Source organism: Zosterops lateralis, assembly GCF_965231275.1.
Source record: "Zosterops lateralis genome assembly, chromosome: 3".
Taxonomy (NCBI): domain Eukaryota; kingdom Metazoa; phylum Chordata; class Aves; order Passeriformes; family Zosteropidae; genus Zosterops; species Zosterops lateralis.
Genome location: NC_139764.1, coordinates 27,521,136 through 27,546,917, shown reverse-complemented (window position 1 = coordinate 27,546,917; position 25,782 = coordinate 27,521,136). Strand labels below are relative to the sequence as shown.

Here is a 25,782-nt window from a genome sequence, read left to right as displayed (position 1 = left end):
CATCAAAAATGACCTCTTGCAGAGCACAAACTGCAGAATGTCATCTAGTAACTTCTTATTCACTCTTTCATAGAGGTAGAAACAGAGTTGTCACTGCATGGTATAATATGGGGTTTTTTTTCCCTGACTCCAGTTTACAACAGGCAGGAGATGTCTCAATAGCCAAAGACATTCATCAATTCATGTTTGATAACCATTCAAATTACCTTACTCCTTGACTGCTCCTTACCAAGGAGCAGTAAATGCTCTACTAATATCAATTAATTTAGTCTCAGGTCATGATTAAAGGAGTCTTCTTTCTCCTAACTCCAAATAAAGAATGAGAATCAGAAACCATAAAACTACACCTATACAGAGCAGTATTGGAAGAGTCACAAACAGAATCTAAGTGTCCTGTTTTCAAGATCAGCTTGATTTTTGGACCAACGGCTTCCTTTAAAGTAACCAGGTTATGCAGAAACTAGGTGTTTATTTTCATTGTTTCCTTGTCTTGCATAAGAGAGATTCCAGAAGGGATAATAATCACATTCTGTGACTCCACTATATTGAACATCAGCAAAGAAAGTTTGATCCCCAAGAGCTTTTTCATGTCCTTCTCCAAACCCAGTATTTCTCCATCAATGAAAGCATTACAGGATTTCATATGTATAGTGGCATGGTAGGACTGCTCAGTTATAGTGAAAGCAGCAACTTTTATAGCGTGGGGCATTACAGACTGCAAATGGGAAAAAAGAAACAAGATTCAAGAGGACAAGACAGGTTTGATTTTGGTTCTTTGTGGATTTTTTCAGGGGCAGAGGATTGGGGTGAAGCAGGGAGCTGAAAGAAGAAAAAATCCTATCAGACTACAACAAAATTCATTGTACTTCAGTGCTTCTAAATGTCTCCTGTCTTTGTGTGAATGTAACACAATATTGAATCTGCAAAATACAAGTTTCAGGAATTCTTTATGCACCTTAGCAAACATCCACTGGTAGATCCAGCTCACTGGTCGATCACCAAATTGTAGTTGATCAGGTATAGATAGCACTAACTCTCAGAAGCTGCAGGCAAAACATTTAGGAATACTGCTCAAATGTAATTTTCTTTCCAGTGTAGTATGCATTTGTGACTGAGGCAACCAGAAAACATTTACACTACCACAAAGATAAGAAATATAAGTTTGCTGCTGAGGGCCAAATTCTCTGCTTACTCATAGAAAAACATGTCTGACTTCAGTAAAGTTTTCTTAGCATTTCAAAGGTGCTCTTGGTCTCCAATGGGATGCAAGGTGTAAACAATCCAAGAACTTGACCCAAATTTGCTTACTCTTCAAGACAACTACAAGTTACAATTCCCAGCAATTTTTATCAGCCATTATTTTGTTCCCATCAACACCACTTGAACTCAGTGGCTTTTCTTTTGACCTGTTCAGCTGATTCTTCTCATTTGCCAGGCTGATCATAATGTTCTGAGAAAGATACAGTCTCTTCCTATAATTTACTTTTGAATAAATTAAAGCACTCTGGTTCTACTCTTCCAAATCCCATTAAGTTCTACTTAATAATGATGTAGTTTCTTCCTTCAGAAACAGCAAGCAGGCTCCTCCATTTTGCTTGGTACAAACTTTGTGGTCTTCACTGTAGACAAGTGTTTCCAGGAACAAAGAATTCCTGTATGCACAATGGGTATACCATGGATAAGAAAAATATCTAGAGCTGTAAGACAGACACTTTAACTAGAAGGAAAAAAAAAAAAAAAAAAAAAAAAAAAACCAACTATGAAAAACTGCATTTGTAATCTTCGGGTTTTAAGTGCACCTTGAACAGGAGTCAGAAAGAAAACGTCCTCTCCACCACCTTCTTAATTTGAAAAAAAAAAAAAAAAAAGGTAAAGAAGAGAGATATTTTCCTTAAACTCTAGCTATGCCAAATAGCTCCAGGACAAAAGAGAAGAAAGATTATCTCTACTAGTAAGTAGGAAATATGGGAGTCTTAAAGTATGTGATTTGTATAGGATGACTAAGATGTAACACCATGACGTCTAGCTCATCTTTTCCTCAGCATAATGCTTTTCTATTTTCCTTGCCAAAATCATTCTTCAAGATGTAAGTTGACCAGAAGTTGAGAGCAGGGACGCTGGCAAGTAACTTGCAGGGGAATGTGCACTGGCTTCCATTAAAGACAAGATTCCAGCTAAAATGATTACTTGGTCCCCCTTGGCAGGGTTGTTAAAGTGCTACATTTTGCTACTGTAACAGGACTTTCTAACCTTACTATTTCTATACAAATTTAATATTGATTTCTGTTGTAGTTGCTGCCAATATGAGGTCCTGAAATACGGGGCCCCACCGCAGTCAGAAGGAAAACGATGTACAATGGAACCAGGGATGGGTTAAAGAAAACACAGAGAAGAACATTGTACTTGGCTGTACAAGTAACTCATGAATACATCTTGAGAAATGTCCTGGATTATCAACTGCAATAAAACTCTCTCAATGAGGAAAACAGGGATGTCCTGGAGAACTACAAGTTCTGGTTTTCTGTGTTCACTTCATGCACATTTTGAAAATATTCCAGAGAGAAAGAGAGAGACGAGAGAGTGGCAGAGAGAGAGTGGCAGAGGGAGGGAGAGAGAGAGAGAACACAACCACAAAAAGTTCATTTTTCCCAGTACCTAGAGACAGATTTCAGCACTTTTTCTCCCTGTAAGGAGAAACACAGCAAATCACCATTTGAAACACTGATGGGAAAGCAGGGATACAGAAATAAAGAAGGGTTTTACCTGCTCCTTATTCAGTCAAATTTAAGTGGGAGACTGAGAGCCCAGTTGTTAGTTTGGGGGCAGCAGTTCCTCCATAAAGAATGTATTTGAAGAAAAGAAATGAAGTAAAGCTGGAATAATGATCAAAGAATGAAATGGCCAATAATTACATAGGTGTATGCTTAAAGTGAGCAACAATTTAAAAGTTATAAATCAAGAGACTCTAGAAACAGCCATAAAGAACTCAGATCTTTTCCTCTCAGTGTTGGCACATAGCATGATCTTCTGTATCATCTGCTATGGAGTAGTCCTTTTGCCTGTCTTTAAGCAACAGTTGGCAATATCTGTGAGATACAAGCCAGAAACAGTCTTCAGCACCATTACAGTAGTAATTACTTCCCTTGAATTGAGGAATACTCTCCAAGTTTCCACATAAATTCCCCATTTCCTATTGAAACATAATGGCTTAGAATGTGAACATTTCACTCCCTCCAGAACCTGGATGTGTTTGAGTAGGAAGAAGTAACTACCCAATTTATTCCTTTATATCTAAAGCCATAGAAGCTCATCATTTTCATATTGATATCCTAGTAATACTGCACAGAAACATAGGATGAGGGCCTGCACATACTTGGATGGAAGACTTTTTCTTTTTTTTTTTTTTTAATATTTGCTTTAGCCCCATCTTGGTATGATTGAAAACTCCTTCAGTCTTCACCTTCTTACCTTTTGGTATTAGGCTAGTATGTTTGCTATTAATTTTTTTCTTTTTTCAGCAATAGCCAAGATTTTAAAATTAGTCCTTCTAAACTTTGAAAAAAGAAATCTAATAGTCTGTTGAAAGTGCTTGTTAAAGTGCTGAATCCTGCCTTATCTCAGACATCTTTTAGGATGCCTCAACTATATGCAGGGACAAAACACACTAAGAGTTTTAAGACAGAAAAAAAGAGTAAGCAACAAACCTTATCTTCCTATCTGCATCATAAAAATGCAAAGCTACCCATATGGCCCACTGCAAAAGAATGCATTTCCTGGAGGCACTGTGCTGTCTCACTAACAAACACATACAAGATGTACTGTACAGATATAGGCTGGAGGTCACAAAATCCCACTGCTGACCAGCAAAAAAAAAATCCTCATATTTCACAGTCAGGAGATTCTCACACAGCCACATTTCACAACACAGCAGCTGAGTAAGGATTTTTAAAAACAGCAAAAACATCAAAGCATGTTTAAGGTCCTAGATACACAATTCCTGCTCAAAATAAAAACTGTCTGTTCCCACTGTTTAAAGGAAGAGAGAGCTGGATGTGGTTGTGGGTTAGTCCACTGACGTACACGCACAGCATCATAGTAGGAAGTTTGCAGATCCACAAGGCAGAGCATGAGCACATGTTCATACATCCCAGGACAGAAGTGACTGGGTGCCTGTTAACACACTCAGGCACACATGCTGATCAGGTAGGATGAAGGCAGAAACACAAGTTCACACACATGCAATTCTTACCTCTCCTCTGTATACAAAACAGATTTAGAGCCTGAGTGAAATAGCTTGGCAGTCAGAAGAGAGTGATATTTCTCATGTAGAAAATACCACCCAAGTTGCAGAAGTAATTTTCTTGCTACTCTTCCATTCCATGTGCATGTTGGCACTTCATGCCGACATGAAGTCATAGTATATTCCAGGAACAGCTCTAGCCCTTTCTTTTTTTTTTTTTCTATTTTTTTTTTTAGAAGGACAAGCAGCAAGTTTACCAAAATCGGCTTAAACCATGAAGACCAAGCCCCTGAAAGATATGTAGATGCTTTAATCGTGGGACAACCATCCCCCAAGAGAAAACTTGGGAATCTGTGTTCCTCTGAACACCAGCAGAGTCAAAACCACAGTGAGGTCAGTGGATGACTGTGGAAGACAGAGGCTTCTGCAGGCTTTTAACCAGCTTGCCTGCAACTGTATTAATAACCTGGGTTTTCTGACATTCATAAAGCAATCCAATAATTTCTGATAGAAACAGTGGAGGATCATGTACATTTTGCCATATATGACAGCATCAATTGAGGCTTTGAAGTGATCCTGTGGGTCTTGGATGGCTTCTCTGTGCTTTTAAGCCACTGGTACTTGGAACCCAAACAGTGCTTTTCAGTGATGTGGCTTCCTTCACAGACATTAATTATTTCCTAAAGCATTCTAATGAAACAAAGGAATGAAAATGTGAACAGATACTCTGCCTGCTGATTGCTGCTACCAGTGTAAGATTTTTAATGATCCTAAAACCACAGAATCTAATCTCCAGTTTTCCAAAGCTGCGCCGCAGAATCTATATCCTGTCCCTCCAACTTCTAACCCACTAACAGAATTACAGGAGCCTCGGGCATTAAGGCAGTTTTTAGCAGGCACCACTGGAATTCCAGGCATAGAATTAAAAGCTGTTTTTGCTTTGGAGTGACAAAAAATGATTCCAGCTAAAAAATGCTCTGTAGCAGGAAGACACAATGACTTGGTCATCTCTATGAACTCTAAAGAGGCAACAAACTCATAGCAGAAATCAAATGTTACAGAAACTTACCACTGACAAATATTGATACATCTTAAGCCCTGTGGCCTAACGGAGCTGGGAAGAAAGGGTTCTCTGAAGCTACAAAGCTTCATTGTCAAAACAGTTAAAGGATAATAGTTATTCACCAATCTGTTTCCAGTCACACTGGTCTGGTGGATTGGTTATTTTTGCTGAGTTTTCTGGGCCTAGACTGAAAGCAAAAAGAAACACTATGCATTGCTTAAAACACTGAGAAATAAAATGGACCAAATAATATCTATGCTGATCTTGCAGATCTGCTACTGGAAATTCCTGATTTATTAGCGGAGTTAAAATGACACCAAAACATTCAGATCAAAGTGCAAAACTGATGACAGATATTCTTTCCTAAATACATTTAACCACATGTACCATGAGGAAAAGAACACTTTATCAAGGGATTGAGAGCAAGTCCAAATAGAAGAACAGTTTTATCAGATTTTCCAAGTTGATGCATTGATCTCAGTCACACATGCAGCACTTTCATTTGCTTTGTCCTCTAAGCAAAGCTCAGTTAAAGAGCAAAACCCCCTTTTATTCTGAAGCCTGCAGACTGCAAGTAATCTGGACAATTTTTCCAAGCTCAGACACCACAGGAGAAGGCAAATGATTTCTGGGTCATACTATTTTTAATGCCTGTCTCTCTGCCATGCCATCACTTCTACGCCACATCTACAGAGGATGACAGCTTTGGAACAGCTTTGGTGGGGAAGATATGAAAGCCATATATGGAAAAAAAAAAAGGCATCAAATATATTCTTACTGGGAAAAGTGTAAAGTTGTAGTGTTTTCTTAAGACCTTTGTGTTTATAGGCATAATACAAAGGTGATGGTCAAAATTTTCACTGTTACTTTTAAGCACTCCAAGGATCATGGGCGAACAACACAACAAAACATCCAAAAATTTAAAGTCCTGCAGGTGGGCTCCAGGTTTCAGGATCAAAGGAATGTTTGCAGAGCACCCAGTTCCAGAAGTATCCTTTGCTGTTTAAGGAGAAAGAAATGTGCACTGTGAAACTCTTCCACTTAGTTCAGTTACATGCTGTTTGTGATCTTTGTTGCAACAGGAAGCAGAGTGAAGGAAGAGGAAGAGGAAGAGAAGAAAAGGGAGGAAAACTGTAGCTTCTGACCATCCAAGAGTTTGGTAAAGGTGAAAGAAGTTTTTAGGAAAGAAATTTTTAGGAAAGGAAAATGAAAAATCTACACAGGATTATCCTTAAGGTTTAGCAGAATCAACCATTAAATAGAAACAAAAAACTGTTCATCTTGATATAAGAATTATATAGAACAATATTTTTTACAGTAAGAACAGTCAATCACAGGAACAACCTCCACAGGGATTTTCTAGAGACTCCATCACTGGAGGTTTTCAAGATGCAACTGGGCAAGGAGCTAGATAATCTCATCTAGGTTTCCTTTTCCATAAAGGTTGGATCAGATAATTTTTTAAGGTCCCTTTCAACCTGGGCTTTTTCATGAGCCTAGGACCACTAAACCAAGGATTTGGTTAAACCATGTGAGGTTTAACATCCAGCTGAGTGCATAGAAGAGTCCACTTCCTGAAGAAGTACCTATGTGGACCAAGATTGCCAAAAAACCTACATGCAGTCGATTTTGTACCATTGTTAAAATTTCAATGTATCATCCATCCATCCAGTGGTAATAGCAAAGATACCTCTCAGTGACAATAGGACTGGTTGGGCATTTACAACTGTGCTCATGTCCATGCTTTTTCAGCTCTATCACTATTAATTTTGCATTCTCTACTTGCAGTACAAAGTATTTACATTACTATGATTTTTAACTGTACATCTGGAGCCAAGAGAACAGACTGGGTTTGTCACCTATTGCTTTCCAGTTGCCAGTCTTTAAATCTAGACCACTGAAGTTTACACAGGACACCCCTTTGCTCTGCCAGCCTCTAGTGACTAACTTCCAACTCTCCTCCATGCATTTCCTGCTCTGTCCATAAAGAAGCTGAGACAGCTGGAGTCATTAGATGAAGGGATCAGTGTTGGTGAATGCTAATGAGGCTATTGCAGAGGGGTTATGACACATTTGCCCATAGACCATCACATCTCTGAAACTTCAAGTTACAAAGAGATGCACAGATACAGGCACAAAGTGGAACTGAGGTGTAGGAAGAACAAGAGACTTTTCCTGCAGAAGAAAAACAAGGAAACATGAAAACAGACATAAGAGAGTAAGGTATTTTTAAATCCACTTGGTATAAGAGAAACTATGGTTATTTCCAGCTTTAACAAAAGGTCTGATTGTGCTGCATTAAGTCATGGCCTTCTAACTTTAATTTAGGCTTCTTGGGTAGAACAGCACTGAGGGATCACAGCAGAGTCTTTTGTAAAAGCTAAGCCTGCTTAGAACTCAGGTTACTTTTACAGGTGACTAACAGATTTTCAAGTTCAAGGCACCACAGATTTGCTGCCACTGATCTCTAAGCTCTCCAGACTAAAGTTAGCTCAGATCTGTCTGTGTGCATCCTGTACTTCCTGTCCTAAACTGTGGAGCAAAAACACTACACTGATAAGTTGATGCTGCTTTCCATAACTTCATTTCAGCATCAGCTAACATGCATACTAATGGTTAGAGACAGAATGAGAATAAAAAGCATTCAGTACCACACCTGTCATGGCATGGAATCAGCTGGTGTTGCCTCTGCACAACAATATCATTTCACAGAGACATGGGAACATGGGATGTCACCAAAAGAGTTACTTGTTTGTAAGTACTTCAGGATCAAAACGTATTGGCCAAGAGTAAGCTTACTGTTTATGTTTTGATTATGTTTTCTAGAGCAAGCACCTGTTTAAACATCAAGCTTTGTAAATTCAAGTGATGCTCTGTGAAGTAGGACAGGAAAGCAGTGATATTTCTTAGCTATTTTATCATAGACTGTCTTAGATTGCCTCAAAAGATGAAATGTGAAGGGTTATTTTCTTCCTGGGGAAGAAAAAACTTCTGGCAAATCTATATCATTTATGCTATTCCTCTACATGGAAGGTTGAGATAGGAGGCTTGAATGCACAAAGATAAGCATAATCTGGAAAAAATGTCAAATGCAGAAGGAGGGGAAGAAAGGTGATAATGGAAAAGTAACCAGAGCCAAAAATTCTGGGAGGACAAATATTTCAAGAGGTCCCAATCAGAACATTAAACATGGATAAGCGAAACCAGTAGCTGTTCAAGTTCAGTAGAAAGACAACCCCTGAAAAGAACAGACAGCTGAAAGTAAAGAATGAGACAAGAAAAACCACGAGGCAATGACAGACGGTCATTCAGGCCCTGATAAATATGGAACTCAAGAGATAACAATCCATGGGAAAAAAACTTCATGAGATGAATATGAATTTTAAGGCTGTAAAATTCAGCCCAGCCATGTAATCTGGAAAGGTTGTGGTACTGTTCAGAGGCAGAGCTCTCAAAAACTCTTCTCTTGCTACTTGGCAAGGAATCTGATGCCTCTTAGGCTTCAGCAGAGCGTAGCTCAAGACAAAAATATTATAGAGGCAAGACAATATCTGTAACATAACAAGGGAAAAATTTAGTTCAAGATTTTTGGAAGCAACAGAGAAGTTGAGGATCCTTCAAATGAAACTTAAGTCCATGGAAATGGGAATACAACAAAGATGTGAAAAGTCTGCCTGGGTCACTTCTACATACTTCATGAACCAATTCCATCAATGTGACAGATGTAAAAATCAAAAAGTGAAGGAAGAAAAAAGAATATTGAGACATCTGGGGTTTATGGGAGCTTTTCTGATTTTTTTAGATAAAAGATATCAAAAACCAAGAAGTATATTTTAAGTACCCTAAATTTTCATTTCAGACAACTCAGACATCTAAGTTCTCACTAAGTTGGTAGGAAAAAGGTAGGAGAAAAACATTCCTGTACAGCATGATTTGAAGAAGTGAGGTACTTGTACATGAACTGTCCAGAGGTTGTATATCTCTGTGTGTGTGCATATGTGCATGTGCATCTGTGTGGCCACCCAAGATAAAAGCAAGGAGGAGTAAAAGTTTTTCATGGAACAGTTTGAATCTTCTAACCTAAACAAAGAATCTTACATTCATACAAAAGAATGTGAGAGATGAATTTCATCTCTTTTAATTAGGAAGGGAGCTTTCAAACTAATTAACTAATTATTGCTGTATTACATGTTTTTAATCCTAAAAACTCCCTAGTTCAATGAAGTCTACTAGTTTTAGGCTACCAACTCTTGCAGGGAGAGAAGATATAATAGATTGTCAAATTTTGGAAAATGCCACATGCATCTGCAACACACAAGCCAAATACAATAAAAAATTAGTCCCAAAAAGATGATTATACAGAAATCAATCACATGGACTGTGACAGAACAGACTTTCAGAGAAGCCAAAGCAAGTGCAGGCACCAACTCTGATGAGGTCTGGATCGCACCCAGAACAGATAGATGATTCAAAGCTGGGCAGCAAGCCAGCCTTCAGAAACACACACTGCTATTCCTCACCACACCAACAAACCCAAAAGATACTTAATGAACCAGAAATCCAAGTAACCCATCCTCTGACCTACTGGTGAACTATATTCCCTCCTACCTTATCCCAAAGCCAAATATAGAATCAGCAAGGCAGGAGTCCCAAGGCCCTCTACCATTCTCTTGAAGAGTAACTAAAGAGTGCAGTAGTGCATAATTTCTTCTTCAATTTCCATTGGAAAGGAGTACCATCAGTTACTAATCACTATCTCTGTCTGCATAAGAGAGCATGTTCCTAATTAAATCATAATGATGTCTGAAGTTAAAACAAGAGAAGGAAGAAGACCTGCTTTTGGGTTGTTCAAAGGAGTTAGGATAAGAAAGATTTTTTTTTTTTTTTTTTCAGGTTGGTAGTTATCTCAGGATGCCACTTAGAGATATTTACTCATTAAAAAAAAAGGGGTAAAGTGACAACAATTTTCACTTCTCTGGTTATAGAACTGGAACCAGACTGTGTTCAGACAGGTTGGACAGGGCATAGTTAGTGCTGATAAAGAAAAGACCCAGTAAACAGTGCCCAGAAAGTGTCACTGAAGCCTGCCTTGGGAAAGCTGAGCTCCATTTAAAACCACTTAAAAAGGAAACTCTACAAATTAAGACTTGGTAATGAATAAAAGAAGATCAGAGGCAGAACTACATGCTGATTGTGAGAAAACTCAATTAAGGAAATTGTACCCATCTACAGTCTTGAAATGACACATTCATTTCTAGAAAACTAATATTCCTACTTCACAAGAAGAATCAGAATAGTGACCAGGTTAAAGCCATTTTCACAAACTAACAGTTCTGTCTACATCTACTCCTCATCTCATTCTCTATGAGGCACATATAGCAAAGAGGAAGGTTCCTTGTAGAAATATTTTCAAGCAAAAACAAGGTCTGAATGTTAGACTCTGTTGGGTTTGCGTGGCAAGATTTTGGTAGCACTGGCAGGGGTGTGGCAGTACAGCGGCAGCTTCTCACAGGAGCTTCCAGAAGCGTCCTCTGTGTCTGATAGAGCCAATGTCAGGTCCAAGTCAGACCCACTGCTGACCATGGCCAAGCCCTTCAGCCATGGTGGTGGTGGCTCTGGAATAACATATTGGAGAAGAGGATAAAAACTGTGAAACAACAACTTCAGGTGGAACGAGGAATGAGGATATTCACAAGAAACAGCAGTGAAGGCAGTAGGGGTAGAGGTGCTTCAGGCATAGGATTGGAGATTCCCCTGCAGCCTGTGGTGCCAGACCATGGTGAGGCAGCTGTGTCCCTCAGCCCATGGTAGTCCATGGGGCAGCACAGATCCACCTGCAGCCTGTGGAGGCTCATGGTGGAGTAAATATCTGCCTGCAGCCTGTGGAAGATCCCATGTCAGAGCAGGTGGTTGCCCAGAGGAGACTGTGACCCCACAGTAAGCCCACGCTGGAAGAGGATCCTAACAGGACATGAAGGCCTATGGAGAGAGGAGCACACACTGAGACAGTCTGCTTGCAGGACCTATGACCCTGCATAGGACCCGTGCTGGAGCAGCTCACAAAGAACAACAGCTCAAGGGAAGAACTCGCACTGGAGAAGTTCATGGAGAAACGTCTCCCATGTGTGAGACCCCACAGGGGAGCAGGGGAAGAGTGTGAGGAGTCCTTCCCCTAAGGAGGAAGGAGCAGCAGAGACAATGTGTGGTGAATGTCACTCTGTGCTGCTTGAAGGCAGAATGTAGAGAAACTCACAGTTAAGTCCAAGAGGAGAAGGATGGGAGGAAGGTATTTTTAAGGTTTGGTTTTATTTCTCATTATCCTCCTCCGATTTGATTTGTACTAAGCTAATTTCTCTAAGCTGAGTCTCCATTGCCCATGATGGTAATTGGTGAGTTATCTCTCCCTGACTTTATCTCAATCCATGAGCCATTCGTTATATTTTCTCTCCCATGGGCAGCTGAGGACAGTGACAGAGCAGATGATATGGTCACCTGGCCTGCAGCCAGGGTCACCCTAGCACATACTCACATAATTGATCAAGGAGATAATAATCTTGAAACAGCTAAACTTCTGTCTTGCATAACAAATAGTCTGAACAAAGCTCTAACCCATACCAGTAGAACCAGATTTCGTCCAGCTTTGTTTGACAGCCAACTCTACCTAGCCAACATAAAAAGATCCGGTCTATTTCCCATGTAACTGTGAAATTCAGTTGTGTTTAGAGGCATAATCGTTATACAGCACACATTAAATATAGTCCTGCATGATATCTACTATGAGATTTTTCCTACCTCCTTACCTGATAACAGGTGTGGCTATTTTGACTCTGTACTTGGCACTGGCTGCTGTCCATAAATCAAGGGCAATCCAGACTTTTACAAACATTAAACGCCTTTGGTGGTGTCACCAGGAAGCACGTCAGAAGTGACCAAGCAGTTAGTTGTGCACAAAGCACCCATGAACATATCTCAAACACACAATGGAGAAAGATAACAAAAAGGGCATGGACAAGAAGGACCTTACTCAAAATGAAAATTTTTCCCACTGAACATCAGGACAAAAATCACCTGGAAATTAAATCTCAGGTTGCTAATACCAGAGAGCCAAAAAATTCCCAAACAGTTCTACTAAAATATTATTGTAACTGAAAGCCTCTTTAGCAATGAAACCTTCATAATACTCTCTTTTGACAATTTAAAGAGATTTTAGCTAGCTTTTCAAGTTAAAGCACTATATCATGATTTGATAAATGGAGATGCTGTTTTCTTAAAACAAACTATCAGGTTGTTGTTCAGGCTACCTCCAGGTTATGCATGTTATGTTTGAAGTGCTAGTGGTAAAAAAACAAACAAACATAAATAAGCCCTAGCCCCAAAATAAACAGAGAAGAATGCTTTCATTATATGTGGACCTCTTTAATTAAAAATAACTTCTTTTCTGCTAAGACTAAGCTACCCATTCTTCCTCATATCACAGCAAAGCTATTGGACTACTTTTCAAAAGAGACTCTCCTTTCAGCAGCATTAGTGTTGCTGTCTGCTTACACACTGCTCACATACTGAAAGCTAAAGCTTTCACACGTCTTTTCCTAAAATCATATAATATAATATCCTGAGTTAGAAGAGACCCACTGGGACCACTGAGCCCGACTCTCAGCCCTGCACAGAACACCCCAAGAGTCACACCATGTGCCTGAGAGCATTGTTCAAATGCTTCTTGAACTCTGGAACGCAGGCTTGGTGCTGTGACCACTTCCCTGGGGAGTCTGTGCCAGCACTCAACCACCCTCTCAAGGTGAAGAAATTTGTCCTGATATCCAACCTTACCCTCCCCTGACACAACTTCAGGCCATTCCCTCAGGTCCTGTCATGGGTCACCACAGAGAAGAGCTCAGTGCTCAGTCTGTTTCTTCCTCAAAATGACCCACTGAAAATAGATTGTTTTGGCCATTTGCCTTGGCCTTATGAATGAATGGCAACTGCAAGATTTAGACAAACAACTGAACTGCATTTGCAAGCAAGGCTTACAGTACACTCAGTGTATCACAAATGTATACATTTACTGAGAAATTAAAGAAAACACAGCAGGAATGTTCATCATCAGGCCCTCAGAGTTCAAACCTGTTAAATGTACTCAATAACACATTTTCCAGGAGAGTGTTGACAGGTGGAAGGTAATAGCAAAGAATTTTGTCATTCCTATAAGCTGAATGCAGCCATTTGTTTCCTTCTATGGACATTATATGGCCTTTTAAAAGCATATTTATTTCTGGCTCTGCCTGTCCTGTATGAACCTTCTCCCCAGGATTACAGACCAAGAAAGTACAACTAATCCTGACCAAAGAGCTCTAACAAGACTTACTAGCAGAACTCAGACTCATTACTCTCTTCCTCTATTTCTGTGCAACAAGTGAGGAGGCCAAAAGAGAGAATAGTGAGGGACTGTTTATTAATGTTTGATTAGAGTCTTAGGAAGCCACATTTTGGTTTATGGCTGAATGTCAGCCTCCTAAGTCTTTGCAACTACTGACCAAGCATCAACAGCAAAATCACCCTTTACTTTTTTAGTGTCCTGAGAACTCCCTCAGCATCTATTGCCTGCATACAGGGCTCAAAACCCTCACTGCACCTCCTGAACTGAGTCATGGGAGCTGTACAAAACTTATGTCGCCTCCATGGGAGAAGAAGTGCCTGGATAGCACAGGGAGCATAGCCAGGCATCCTCTCCCAGTCCTGTCACATATTTCCAATGAGAGAACAGAGGTGCACATATAGTACAATTATTGCCACTTCTTCATCTTGGGAGACTATCACAAAATGCAATCAAAGCATAAGGATATATGAGCTTAAAAATTGAAAGATTTTCAACCAGACTAATTTCTTACATAAGTAGGGCCAATCATCACCATTCCTATTTATAAACTAACAAAGAACCAGTTAGTGACTACAAGCCTTTTTGTAAAACAGAAGAGTATTCTGGGTTCTGAAAAGGCACAGGGCATCTCCAGACCGCTCTACTCAGTCTATGCTGGCACTGATTCGAGACATTCTTCACCTGTAAATTTAGATCCTTCCTGCTGAAGTTCATTAGAATGGATGAGAAAAGAAAGATGCTGGTTCTGCTTCTTTGAATAACAATCAAAGTCAATTTACAGGTATCTAACTATGGTCATCAAAGCATAAGCACCTCTCATGATGAATTATTAAGACTGTTTAAACAAATCTGCTGGAAAAGAGGAACAGTAATTATTTTGAATTAGTGATCAGGAAACAAGTCCCAAATATTCTTTTGCACCAGTCCCAGGAACTTCATTCCAGGAGGATTCCAGAGCTATCTTACTTGGTAAAATCCCAGCAGTGGGGCAATACAAGGAGTGCAGGATACAGCAAGCTGTGTGTGCATACCTCTTAGCTACAGGAGCAGCAGAGCCAATAAAAGAGTATATTTGAACACTTGCTCTTGGAAAAATTAATGAAAAAATGCTAATGAAAAAATTTCTTTGGTAATCAAAAACCTCAACATACACAGAAAAATACAGACAACAACTTCAAAAGAGCTCTGAACCACTATACCCTCCTTAAGGTGATAGATTTGAACAGAAGTCCCACTACTCTCACACCATCTGCTCTGCCTACCTACTATCTACCATGTGCTCTGATCCAAGAGCCAGACCTTTTGTTTTGGCTCTCCCTCCTTTCAATTTTTCGTCCTGCTGTGCCAAAATTTCCCAGTAAACTTCAGACATCTTGCCTGAGACCGGTACTTCCCTGCAAAAAGTCCTGGTTTCAATACACTCTGCTAAATAAAAAGCTGTCTTGTAAGAGGCATCCATCCTAAACCATATTGCTTTAAGATCAATAGCAGCATAGCAAGGATAGTTTAGAGCAGCATGCTGAATGGACTATACAGCTTCTTCTACTGAGTTTAAGGGCATTTGAAGAATCTTGTAAATAATGCCATCAAGTACTGCCCAGAGAGGGAAGCTGCATGGGAATATACTGAGGTCACAGCAAACCTTACTCAGCTTTCTCTCTCCCCTCCATGCCCGCCCTCAAGTGCAGCTTAGCGTGGGATCCTGACAGCAGGAGTTTCCCACTGCAGCCTTTGGCTTCATCTCTCCATCAGCCTCCAGCCTCTCAGCTCTTCTCAGGGACTCCCCATGCTCTCTGAAGAAGAAAGATCCCAGGCATTTGTCTGGGGCTCTGGGAGCTGCTTGCTTCATTCCTTCTGAGGAAACAGCTGGAAAGTTGCCCTCCAGATCTCATTTGTGAGCTGCATCCCCTCCAGAAGTTTTATCAGCTGCTCATTTCAAGCAGGTTTTTATAGAGTAATGGGAGAGCTGGACTGGATGAAAAGAACTGGATCAATGCCTTTGCCTATCCCAGGCACCAGATCCTCAAACTCAAATCATGCTTCACAAAACCCCCAGTAAAAGTTTTTTACAGATGCAGAAACATGCAGGCCACTTTCTCACTCTTCCCATCTCACCCTCCTGGCCTCAGAGTTAACAAAAAGTTACACATACTGTCTGTCTAGGAAAATGCAAACAGTCTCCCTTTCTTGCTTCTGTCTGAGAACTGACCGGAAAGGCTAAAAAACTCTCAAGTCTAAAGGATTTATCAAACCAAGACACAGTGACACTAATAATGAAGAGCAAAATGAAGAGATGCACAATTTAATTATCTTCCCTCTTAAGAAATAATAGAAGTAGAGAAAGACAAGAATCCTCTTAGATCACAGACAGATTGTAAAAAAGAGGAAGAACTATTAAAGTTAGAGAGCAGTGTTGGCATAAAACCAAATGGGCATGAATGGGCTATGAACAAATTTAGTTTGGAAATTAGAAGTAGATTTATAAACATCAGAGGAGTGAGGTTCTTGAATGGCTTCCCAATAGGAAGCAACAGGAGCAAAAGCCATTTGAGACAGAGCTTGATAAATTAACTAAGGGAATCCTGCAACATAATTTCCTGCAATTACAGAAATGGTGTACTCCATGACTCAGGATGTCTCTTTCAGTCTTGCACGCCTCATCCTCTGCTGAGCCAAGACAGGATCGATAAATAAATAAAAACTAGAGACAAGGTACATTAAAATTGAAATATTAGCAGGGCAGTTAGTATAAGGGTGAGTCTGCTTTCTTTATTAAGCAAATTTATGTAAGTTTTTTGAGTGGTGTTTATTCACCTGTATGTACTTACGTATTTTTAGGTAAAAATTTGAGCCGTAAGGGAAGACTGAAATAGGAATAAAGTTCCATGATATCTATGATCACCTGCAAGGAGCAGGATGGAAGTGATCCCTCCCACCTACTATGCAACCAGTTGACTACATTGTTAGAAGTTATCTTCACTGACCTGCATCCAGGGGTAAAAGCTGCCAAAGGAACGGTAAGAAGAGGTAACTAAGTGAGAAAATTAACAAATAAAATGATGCAGGAAGAATTCAAGTGAAACAAAGAAGTTTTATAGTTGAGAAATATGCGAATGGGTATAGAAATGATCACCTGTCTTTTTCAGACTTGACCAAAGTTTTGCTGGAAAGAAGTCTCTGAAAGCATTAAGAAGAGTCAGCAGGGAGAAATCTGTTCACATTCTATTTCTATATTGAAAAGTCCAGGATAATACCATCCTGTTCTACACACAGGAAAACTAAACACATGAAGCTGAAAAAGCATGAAATATATAGCCCTGTAATGTAAGAAATCATCTGTGAACTCTCCTGTAGCACATCAAACATGAGGTATTCGCTCATTCCCACAAATGGAGTCAGTGTTGATCTATAAGCTGCAGCACAATACTACACATTTCGGTTTCATGATAAGCTGCAGCTCTGTATTACACATTTCAGTTTCATGCATTTAAGCCAGACAAACATTCCCAGGGGATTGAAAGAACCCGCTACAGTGAGTTGTGGTTCTATTTTGGATCATACCACAGCATAACAAATCACAGTTTCAGACACTGGGATAAGGGGCTCAATAAAGCAAGTAGCCTGATAACTTCATGTATATCCCTTCCACACATGCAGCCATGTGTAGAATCAAATCCACCTCAGGCCCTTCAAACTGTACAACTACAAAGTAATGACCACTGTCATACCTGCATGTATCCATTATTCATCAACATATATATTCTTAAATACACATAATTTATTACATACAGCTGTACGCCAGTAGCTATCTAACCCTGTTCCCCTACACATCAACACTGTTTACCTATCTGACCTCTCCCATTTGAAAAAAAAAAAAAAAAAAAAAAAGGAGAGAGAACAGAAATGTTTGATCCAGCTATTTTGGTGACTCTGCCAGTTTTACACTCATGTCCTATACAAAGTGGTCCTCAGAAGCAGAGCCCCTGGATGTATTTGGTAACCCACCAGCTCCCTGTGATTGCTGTCCCACAAAAAAATCTGAGGGCTGAGAATGGTCCCCTGTTGGTCTAGTAGATTTTTGGTGTCAAAGAGGTTTGTAAATTAAGTAAGGAGGGAAAAAAAGGAAGGGAAAAAAAGTGCCATAACTTAAAGACTGAACAGGAAAAACAACCATATTGCAGGTACCCTGTACTAGAACTCTGCTCCTGTTGATCTTTGCTCTGGTACCCAAAGAAGTCATGTTAAAACATGAAAGAACATTAAAAAGAAGGGTTTTTTTATTAAAACATCTCACAGCACCCTGTGCAGATTAGCAAATTTGTCTGAAATATGAAAATATTTCTGTTAATCACTAAGTAAAGATGAGAGACAAGACTTCCAAGAGAGTGCAAATATTTCTGAGGTACAAGATGTTATATTTTCCTAAAGAATGTAATTTTCTTCTGAGGCAGAGAAACTGAAATTTTCTCTCAGACCTGTTTTGATTGACTGGGCCTTGGGATATGAAGTCAAAGTAGCAAGCATAAGCATAAATCTCCAAATTTTCACAGCCACTTTCTTGTTCTCTCTATTGTGCTCAAAGTTGAAGCACTGTCGTAGTTTCATTCCCTCCACCTAATTAAGTTGCATTGAAAAGGTAAATGAAACGGGGAAAAAACAGCTTGTCTAGAGTATGTTTTCATTTTTCCATTTTAATTTCACTTACAAATCAGCCACCTTAAACATGACATTGGATGTTTGGCAAAAGCATAACTTTATTGCCTAAAACCTAATATCACTAGAACTCCTTGTTTGTTCTTGGGTATTTTCTTAAGTGAAAAAAAATAAAAGGAAAAAAGAAAAGGTTGTTCAATATAAATAAATCCCTGAAGAGCTTCCAACCCAAATGCGTATAGTATTAGACGATGAAAGAACTGTTAGGGAAGTGAACAAGAAACAGGAAGTTGGAACTACCTGGCCAAGTTTCACTCTATAACCTGAGTAGTGTGCCATTAAAAAATAACCAGCATAAAGAGTGAAAAACACTTCCAGTACAAATATATACTTTTATGATCAAGTTCTCCATAGACAGAAATTTATTTTCTTCCTAGAAAATATGATTAAAAGACAGTCATTGTTTAAATCTCAGGGAAAAGGGGAAGCAGACATATATACAAACATAAAAATAAAAAGTTTGCATAATATTTCAAAACAGTATCTCTTTTTTAAAAATACAATATCCTGCCAAAAGGTTTCGTCTACACTACAGTTATTACACATCACTGCAGGTATTGCAACAAACGCTGTGCCACTGTCACACACAGTCCCTCTGTCCCACCCTGAAAGAAACCATCTGTAGTTCAGAGTCTTTGATTTCTAGATGTGCTTAATGCAAAAGCCCACAAGAAACTTTCCAAAGGGCCTCTGAATCAGGAAAAGAACACAGAGCCTAAAAACACAAGGCTTGTGTAATGCAAGTGGAGCACTGAAAAACCACATTCAATTGGGAGATCGAATGATTCACAGAGCTGGTAATGGAATACAATATGTCCTTCTACCAGGTCACTAGGCTGAATCCATTCTGGATGATGACCAAAAACCATTCCCATTTGATTACTGCTCATGTGAAATGAATTGATCAAGGCTGACCTGATAAGCAAGCAAGTTTGTCACTCGAAACAAAAAGATCCACAAGGACTTCTGTCAGCAAAACCTAATGAGATTCAACAAGAAGCCATCTCAAAATCTAAACAGTCAGCTCATTGTCAGGAATCTGACAATGCCAGCCAAAAAAGGAAAAAAAAAAAAAAAAAAAAAAAAAAAAAAAAAAAAAAAAAAAAGAAAGAAGTTGAATAGAAAGATGCTAAACATGGGGTTTGATCCACTGACTGACCAAAACACGCACTAGAGAGCAGCTTTGGGGAAGGTGACTCAGCCATGGTCCAAGGCACCAGTTATTCTGTGACTGAACAAAGAGACTGCAGTCTTCCAAATCTGTCAGTTTAACAGCTTTCACCCAAAAGAAATTAATTTTACCTTCTTAAAAGGAAAGCAAAAGAAATCTAACTCACCAATGAAGCTGTCCAAGTTTTTTTTGAAGACAATAATCCTTCAGCTTACTAGGATCTGCACTTAATAGACAGATAGGGTGCCAAGAGGTAGTTCAGCCCCAGCTGCCAGTGCACCTTTCTATTCCAGCAAACCCAGCTTCCTGCCTTTTAGCACACACAAATTTGGCATATTTAATCAAGTAAGTGTTCATTTTAATAAAGTAGCATATTGCCAGAAAAAATATTTTGCTTGCCTACCAGAAGATAAAAAAATTGAGCCTTTAGCATGTTTTCTCAAAAAAAAAAAAAAAATTAAAAAAAAAAAAAAATGTTGCCATGTTAAGGCAAACACTAAAGCTTTTACGGCTTTTACTTTATTTTGGGTCTGTTTCAGCTACTGTAAGATGTATTAAAACAAACAAACAAACTCCTCCATCCATGTCTGTATCCCTGCATCAAGTCCTGAACCTAAAATTGTATGATAATTTCCAGTGTGCTGTCAAAGGCACATGAGAGAGAAGTACTGGTGTGGGCATGCACATACATGCACACATACACAAACAGTATTTATAAACCCACTGCTGTAAGGGATTTGGCATTTATTTTTGTAATTAACTGAAAATGATAACACCAAAGCCTTTCATCTGGCATGAGCTTGGATTTCATCTACTGCTGGAAAAGATCTTCTTGGAGAAATAGAATTATAGTGTTTCCTCATGTATTCTCCATGGATTTCAAAATAAACAGAAGGGTATGGTCATGCCAGTTAATAAAGACATGTAGATAAAGTTTCAGGTGCATCTTGATACACATCCAGAAAGAGGCTGCAGAGCTAGACACACACTGGTAAAACATGATATTGGCTAAATGATAAAACATCCAGGTGAGAAAAGAAATGAAGCACAAGTGTAAAGAACTGGGAAGGGCAGTTGCAAAGAGTGCTATTAGCCTTTCTGCTGCCCCTGGATATTGCATTATATACATGGCATAAAAGAGTTTATCATTTGATGCTCCTTCTGCCTATCCACATTTTTCACTATGTCACATTACCCAAAGAAAACAATGTATGACAGCGGGAAACTAAGAGTGATGCAGACGAAGACTTCAGAACTGCTTTTAATCTGCTCCAGTTCAAAAATTAGAAGCTGCACTGTGAATCAGTTCCATGCCACACCCCACCCCATTCCCTCCCCAGAGGGACAATTTGACAAGATGGTAAAAAGCAGCCCTGAGTAGAAAACTTATTCTTTCCAATGAAGACACTGAGAAGTGCAGCCCTTACTAAATAACAGCATTGCCATCTGCCACCTTGTTTTTCTTCTCATATGGAACTTTTACAATCCATGGTCTCATGAATTTATGAAAAAGGAGGAGGGAGGAATCTCAGCAGTACCTTATTTGCTCCCTAGAAAGCTAAAAATTCCTATCTCTTTTCCTCATTTCATGCTGCAAAACACATCAACATGATACATACTTTTGCCAAATGCTCAGAAGATTATTTCACAGGTTTCAGGGTGTAGCAAAAAGAACAAAAGGGATTTCGCCATTGCTTGATTTACTGGCTGGCAAGGTCAATGCAGCATTTAAATGTGATAATTTAATGATATGTTAGGTCACTACCATGTTTTTGAAAGCATAATTAAACTGGTAGAGTGCCTAAATTTTTTTTAAAACTTCTTGTTCATTATTTTTTATATTTAAGAAATAATACTCTCAACAATAGATTGAGATTAAAAAGAGTGAAGTTTTCAAGGATTCTGATGAATCTGACTAAGAAGAAAAGAACTTGGGAACTACATATAATAAAAGGAAAAACTCGTTCATTAATTGTCTCAGACACAAAATGACAAATGTACATATGTGAAGATGAAAATAAATTAATTCTTTAGAGGATGTTTCTCCACATAAGTATTGACAGATTTGACACAGTTTCCCTGGGAGAGTCAGGACTAGCTACATAGAGGTATCTGCTTCACTGAAAATATTCTTTGGGGAACACATTCCTGCATTAATTCCCTTCCATATCCACTTTCAGAGCCATTATATCTTATTTACTTTCCTTTGTATTCTGTGCAAGTTAACATGTTTTGATCTTGCACAGGACAACATCTTGAGAGGTCTCCACTTATACAGATAAACTTGTCCCATGTGTAATGGAAAACGTGGCATTCCAAACACTAAAGGAGAGACAGGCAAATAAATCAGACATAAAACCACACCGATCACTGTTCTGTATAAAAAACCTACAAAATCTCTTATGGAAAAAGAAAGCAAAGCTACTATGTTATCAGCACAGCTGGCCTTTGATATGAAACTGGGGTTTTAAGTTGGGATGTTGGTTCTGTTATGTAAGGCAGAAAGCGGCTTTACCTACAACAAAGAACAAGGCCAGATTTACCAAAGCTGTGTGAGCATCAACAACCCTTCCTAACCTGTGGTAACATCCAGCACTTCACAGTGCTGGAAATATTCTAAGAGAAAGGACTTTGCAGTAGGCTTCATCAAGTAAACTATTATAAGATGCTCAAAGATTAATTAACCTGAAGCTCTGGGAAACAATGACAAAAAAATTATATTAGAAACCAAGCTGACAGTAATTTGTTGAGTAATCATGAGTCTTGCTCTGGCTAAACTCACTTAGCAGAGTTACTGTCAGTGTAAGCAAGTAGCAGACAAGTGCTCCAAGGGCAGTCACAATTTATAGCACGGCCAACAAGTTAAGTATCGACTGGCAGGTAAAAAGATTAGTGGTCTCTAATGAAAAAAGCTATTCAAGGAAGCTCCATTTCTTTAATTTAGCATAAATACAGGTGGAGGGTCCCTTTACATTTTACATATCATACACATATGTCATATTAAGCTAATGTTTTTGGGAACTCTGCAGGAGTTAACAGTGACCTCAGCATCAGCCACAGCAGACTTTCAGTGTTGACTCCCAGGTATAAAGTAACTGAAAGCAAAACACTTGGGAACAAAATAAAACAAATACGAAAGTGAATTTCCAAACAACACAGTAAAAATTGGATCTGGCACATCACACTATCTTCTTCATTTATGAAGAAAAGATTGGAATTTGAAATACAGACAAGTAGGAGAATTCAACTGAAACAACTACAGCTACCATATTAAACATGTAATGCAGACAAATAGTGGGGAGATGCAAGTTTTAAGAGCTTAGCTGGACATCAGTGACAGTGGAGGACACACTCTGCATAAATTAGCCTCCAATGAAGGCAAGGATCTGCTAGGTTCAAACACATCTCAGAGTGTCTGATAGCTCTATCATTTTCATTGAACTTGCAATCTGCTTGAAGGGAAGTGAAAAAGATTCCTCAGTAAGGTACTGAGGCAGTAGTCAGACACCTGACTAATGCCTGCTAGTTCAGAGAGGAACTGAAGAGGGAAGGAAATCTTTCCTCTGATCCAGGGCCATTCATACCTGGATTCTAATTAAGCATAAGGAACATAAAGAAATGGCTGTTTTTTTCTTGAAAAACTACTAACATCACAAGGATGCATCGCTGCACAGAAAGTATTTTACTGTCTCTTGCAGGTAAGAAAGTTGTCCTCTCTTCACAAACTCCACTGATTCAGCAGAGATAGTAGAACTCTAAATTTTTCAATGAGGCATAATAATTGGCAGTCAGAATGACTGCGTTCCATATGGTCATTCAGTTCTTTTAATCTGCTTTGCCCAGCATGTCTCACATTAAGGACTCAAAACCTGCAAATCTTTCCACTCCACTGCAAGTGATTTATAAGTAACAGGAACACAGTCAGACAGAAAAGTCTTGTTCAAGGCACAACTGAAGCCTCAGGTCACAATAGAAACATCAAGTTCTAACAGAAGTTGGATCAGAGAGGAAATTGACAGCTCTGTCCTTCTCTACTCACAGCTGCATCAGTTAAAATAATACCTTCAGTCCTTTTAAAGTCTTTGATTTAAGTAAACCCAAATTCCTACTTCACAAGGAAGAATATTTTACACCCCAGGTGATATGTAAGCAAGTATACACACACAAAGGTAAGAACAGATTAGTGCTGCAGTTTCTAACTCTTTGTTTGTATGGGTGAAATATGGCACAATTGACAGTCTCTTGCAGTAGTATTGGGATTCGTGTGAGGAAAGGTATATACCTGGACATGACCCTTCCCCTTTCCCCAAACTGCTTGACAGTATGCTATTCAGTCATTAGGGTTTACAGGTCTTAGTCACTTAGATCTCTAACCTCTGCTGTATATCTGTACTGGATACAAAGGTTATGTTCCCATGTCAGATGTCCAAGTCCAGCCTGCAATTTGATCAACACTGAATGACAGCTCTTCTTCACCACTACTGAAGTAACATTTCTGTCAAGAGATTCCACACTTTCCCCACCCCTTCTTGATCCAGGATGACTCCACAACACACTCCAGAAAAGACAACAAGGTCATAACCAGGCTCTTAATATATTTCTCTTTGTATTTCAGACCATCTTGTACAAAATAACTAACAAAAAAAAAAAAAAAAAAAAAAAAAAAAAAAAAAAAAAAAAGCCCCCAAAACTTAAGGGAATGAAAATTAAGAACATTGTCTGCTCCAACTGGATGCGACGTTCTATAGCTTTGCGCTCGTGTGAACGATTGCTGGTTTAATGGCTTAAACCATCTCGCCCCCAGTGGATTTTCCTTCCCCTCGGATTTTACTAGCGCCGGGTCCAGGGAGGCCGAAGGCGGGTGCAGCAACAGCGCCCTCTATCCGCCATGGGGGAAATGACATCTCCTGCCTCCCCGGGCTGACGATGGATTTACTCACATTTAAACAAATATATACAACATGTGCCCGGCAATACTCAGGAACCCACGTTTACACTGCCAACAAAGTTTTTTTAAAAGTTCCTTCTCATTGCTGTACAAATCTCAGTGGGTTTAAGAGTTCAACACGAGACTTGTGTTTACTCTGGAGAAGTAAATGACAAGTCATCTCAAGCTTCTTGAAAGTTGGGGTTTGTTTTGCTGGCTTCGTTTGTTTGTTTTTTTGAAATCTTTGATGATGTCCTAAGGAAAAGCCAATTACAACTCTTACAAGGTTTCTGTCGCCCCGCATACAAAAGCACTTGCTGGTTTCTCCCTTCCTCACTCCTGCAGCAAAGCTTCTATGGGGAAAGAGGATTTCAAACATAGGAGCAAAAACACTGACAAATCGTCAAAGTTTCTTTACACTTTTATTTTGCCTCCATGTTTTATATAGATAGATATATAGATATAAATAAAATTTAAAAAATAAAAGCTTGCAAAGAACATTACAGATTTAAAGGACTGGAAAACTGCAGCCCAAGGAAGAGGATGTGACTCTAGTTCGACTTACCAATTTTATCCAGATGTGTGTATTTTCCTACTTGCTTTTTACAGCGGCTGAGCTCAGTGTTTAGGAACGTCCATCCCGTGTCGGGGAGCCGGGCAGAGCGCTGATCCCGGAGCTGGGGTGGTGGTGGTGGTGCTGCTGCTGCTGCTGCTGCAGCTGCTACGTGCGCTCTCCCTCTCGGAGCCGGAGCAGGAACTGCTTCCCATTGCCCGGCGCGGCTGCAGCGCTGCGGGCTGCGGGAGGCTGGCCCGGCCCCCGCTACTGTGCTCAGCGCTCTTAAAGGGCCCCGCCCGGCCCCGGAGCCGCCGCCGCTGCTCGGGCAGGAGCGGGAGCGGGAGCGGGAGCGGGACGGGACGGGACGGGACGGGACGGGACGGGACGGGACGGGACGGGACGGGATGGGATGGGGGGTTCACCGCCCCCAGAACCATCCCCGGGATGCTCTCCTGCCTGCCTAGGGAGCAGAAGCGCTGTCCCACACAGCTTTCCACTCGAGGCTCCTGCTCCGTGACTTACACTACGGGACTCTGTCCCCAAGCCGTGGGATTTCCCCTGGTACTCAGCTCAGCCTGACCTTAAGAGATTGTATTCTCTATAATGGAGAGAATATGATTTGACTAAATAAAAAGCCCTCGTTTCTCTCTCCGTTCATTCTCCAGATAGCTCTAATCCAGTGTAAACCACTGTTTCTGCCATGTTTGCTGTTTTCTGACTTCACTTTTAACTGTGTCT

General features: G+C 39.8%; 1 protein-coding gene across 2 annotated transcripts in view; it reads right to left on the bottom strand.

Annotated features, from left to right (window-relative positions):
• DAAM2 (dishevelled associated activator of morphogenesis 2) overlaps window positions 1-25,228 on the bottom strand; it is a 175,436-nt gene extending 150,208 nt beyond the window's left edge. The window contains exon 1 of one of the 2 annotated variants that reach the window (XM_083856555.1): window positions 25,054-25,228. The gene's annotated coding sequence lies outside the window, so the exon portion shown is untranslated. The remainder of the gene's footprint in view (window positions 1-25,053) is intronic. The other variant, XM_083856554.1, reaches the window with a different exon arrangement.
• Between the last annotated feature and the right edge of the window lie 554 nt (window positions 25,229-25,782).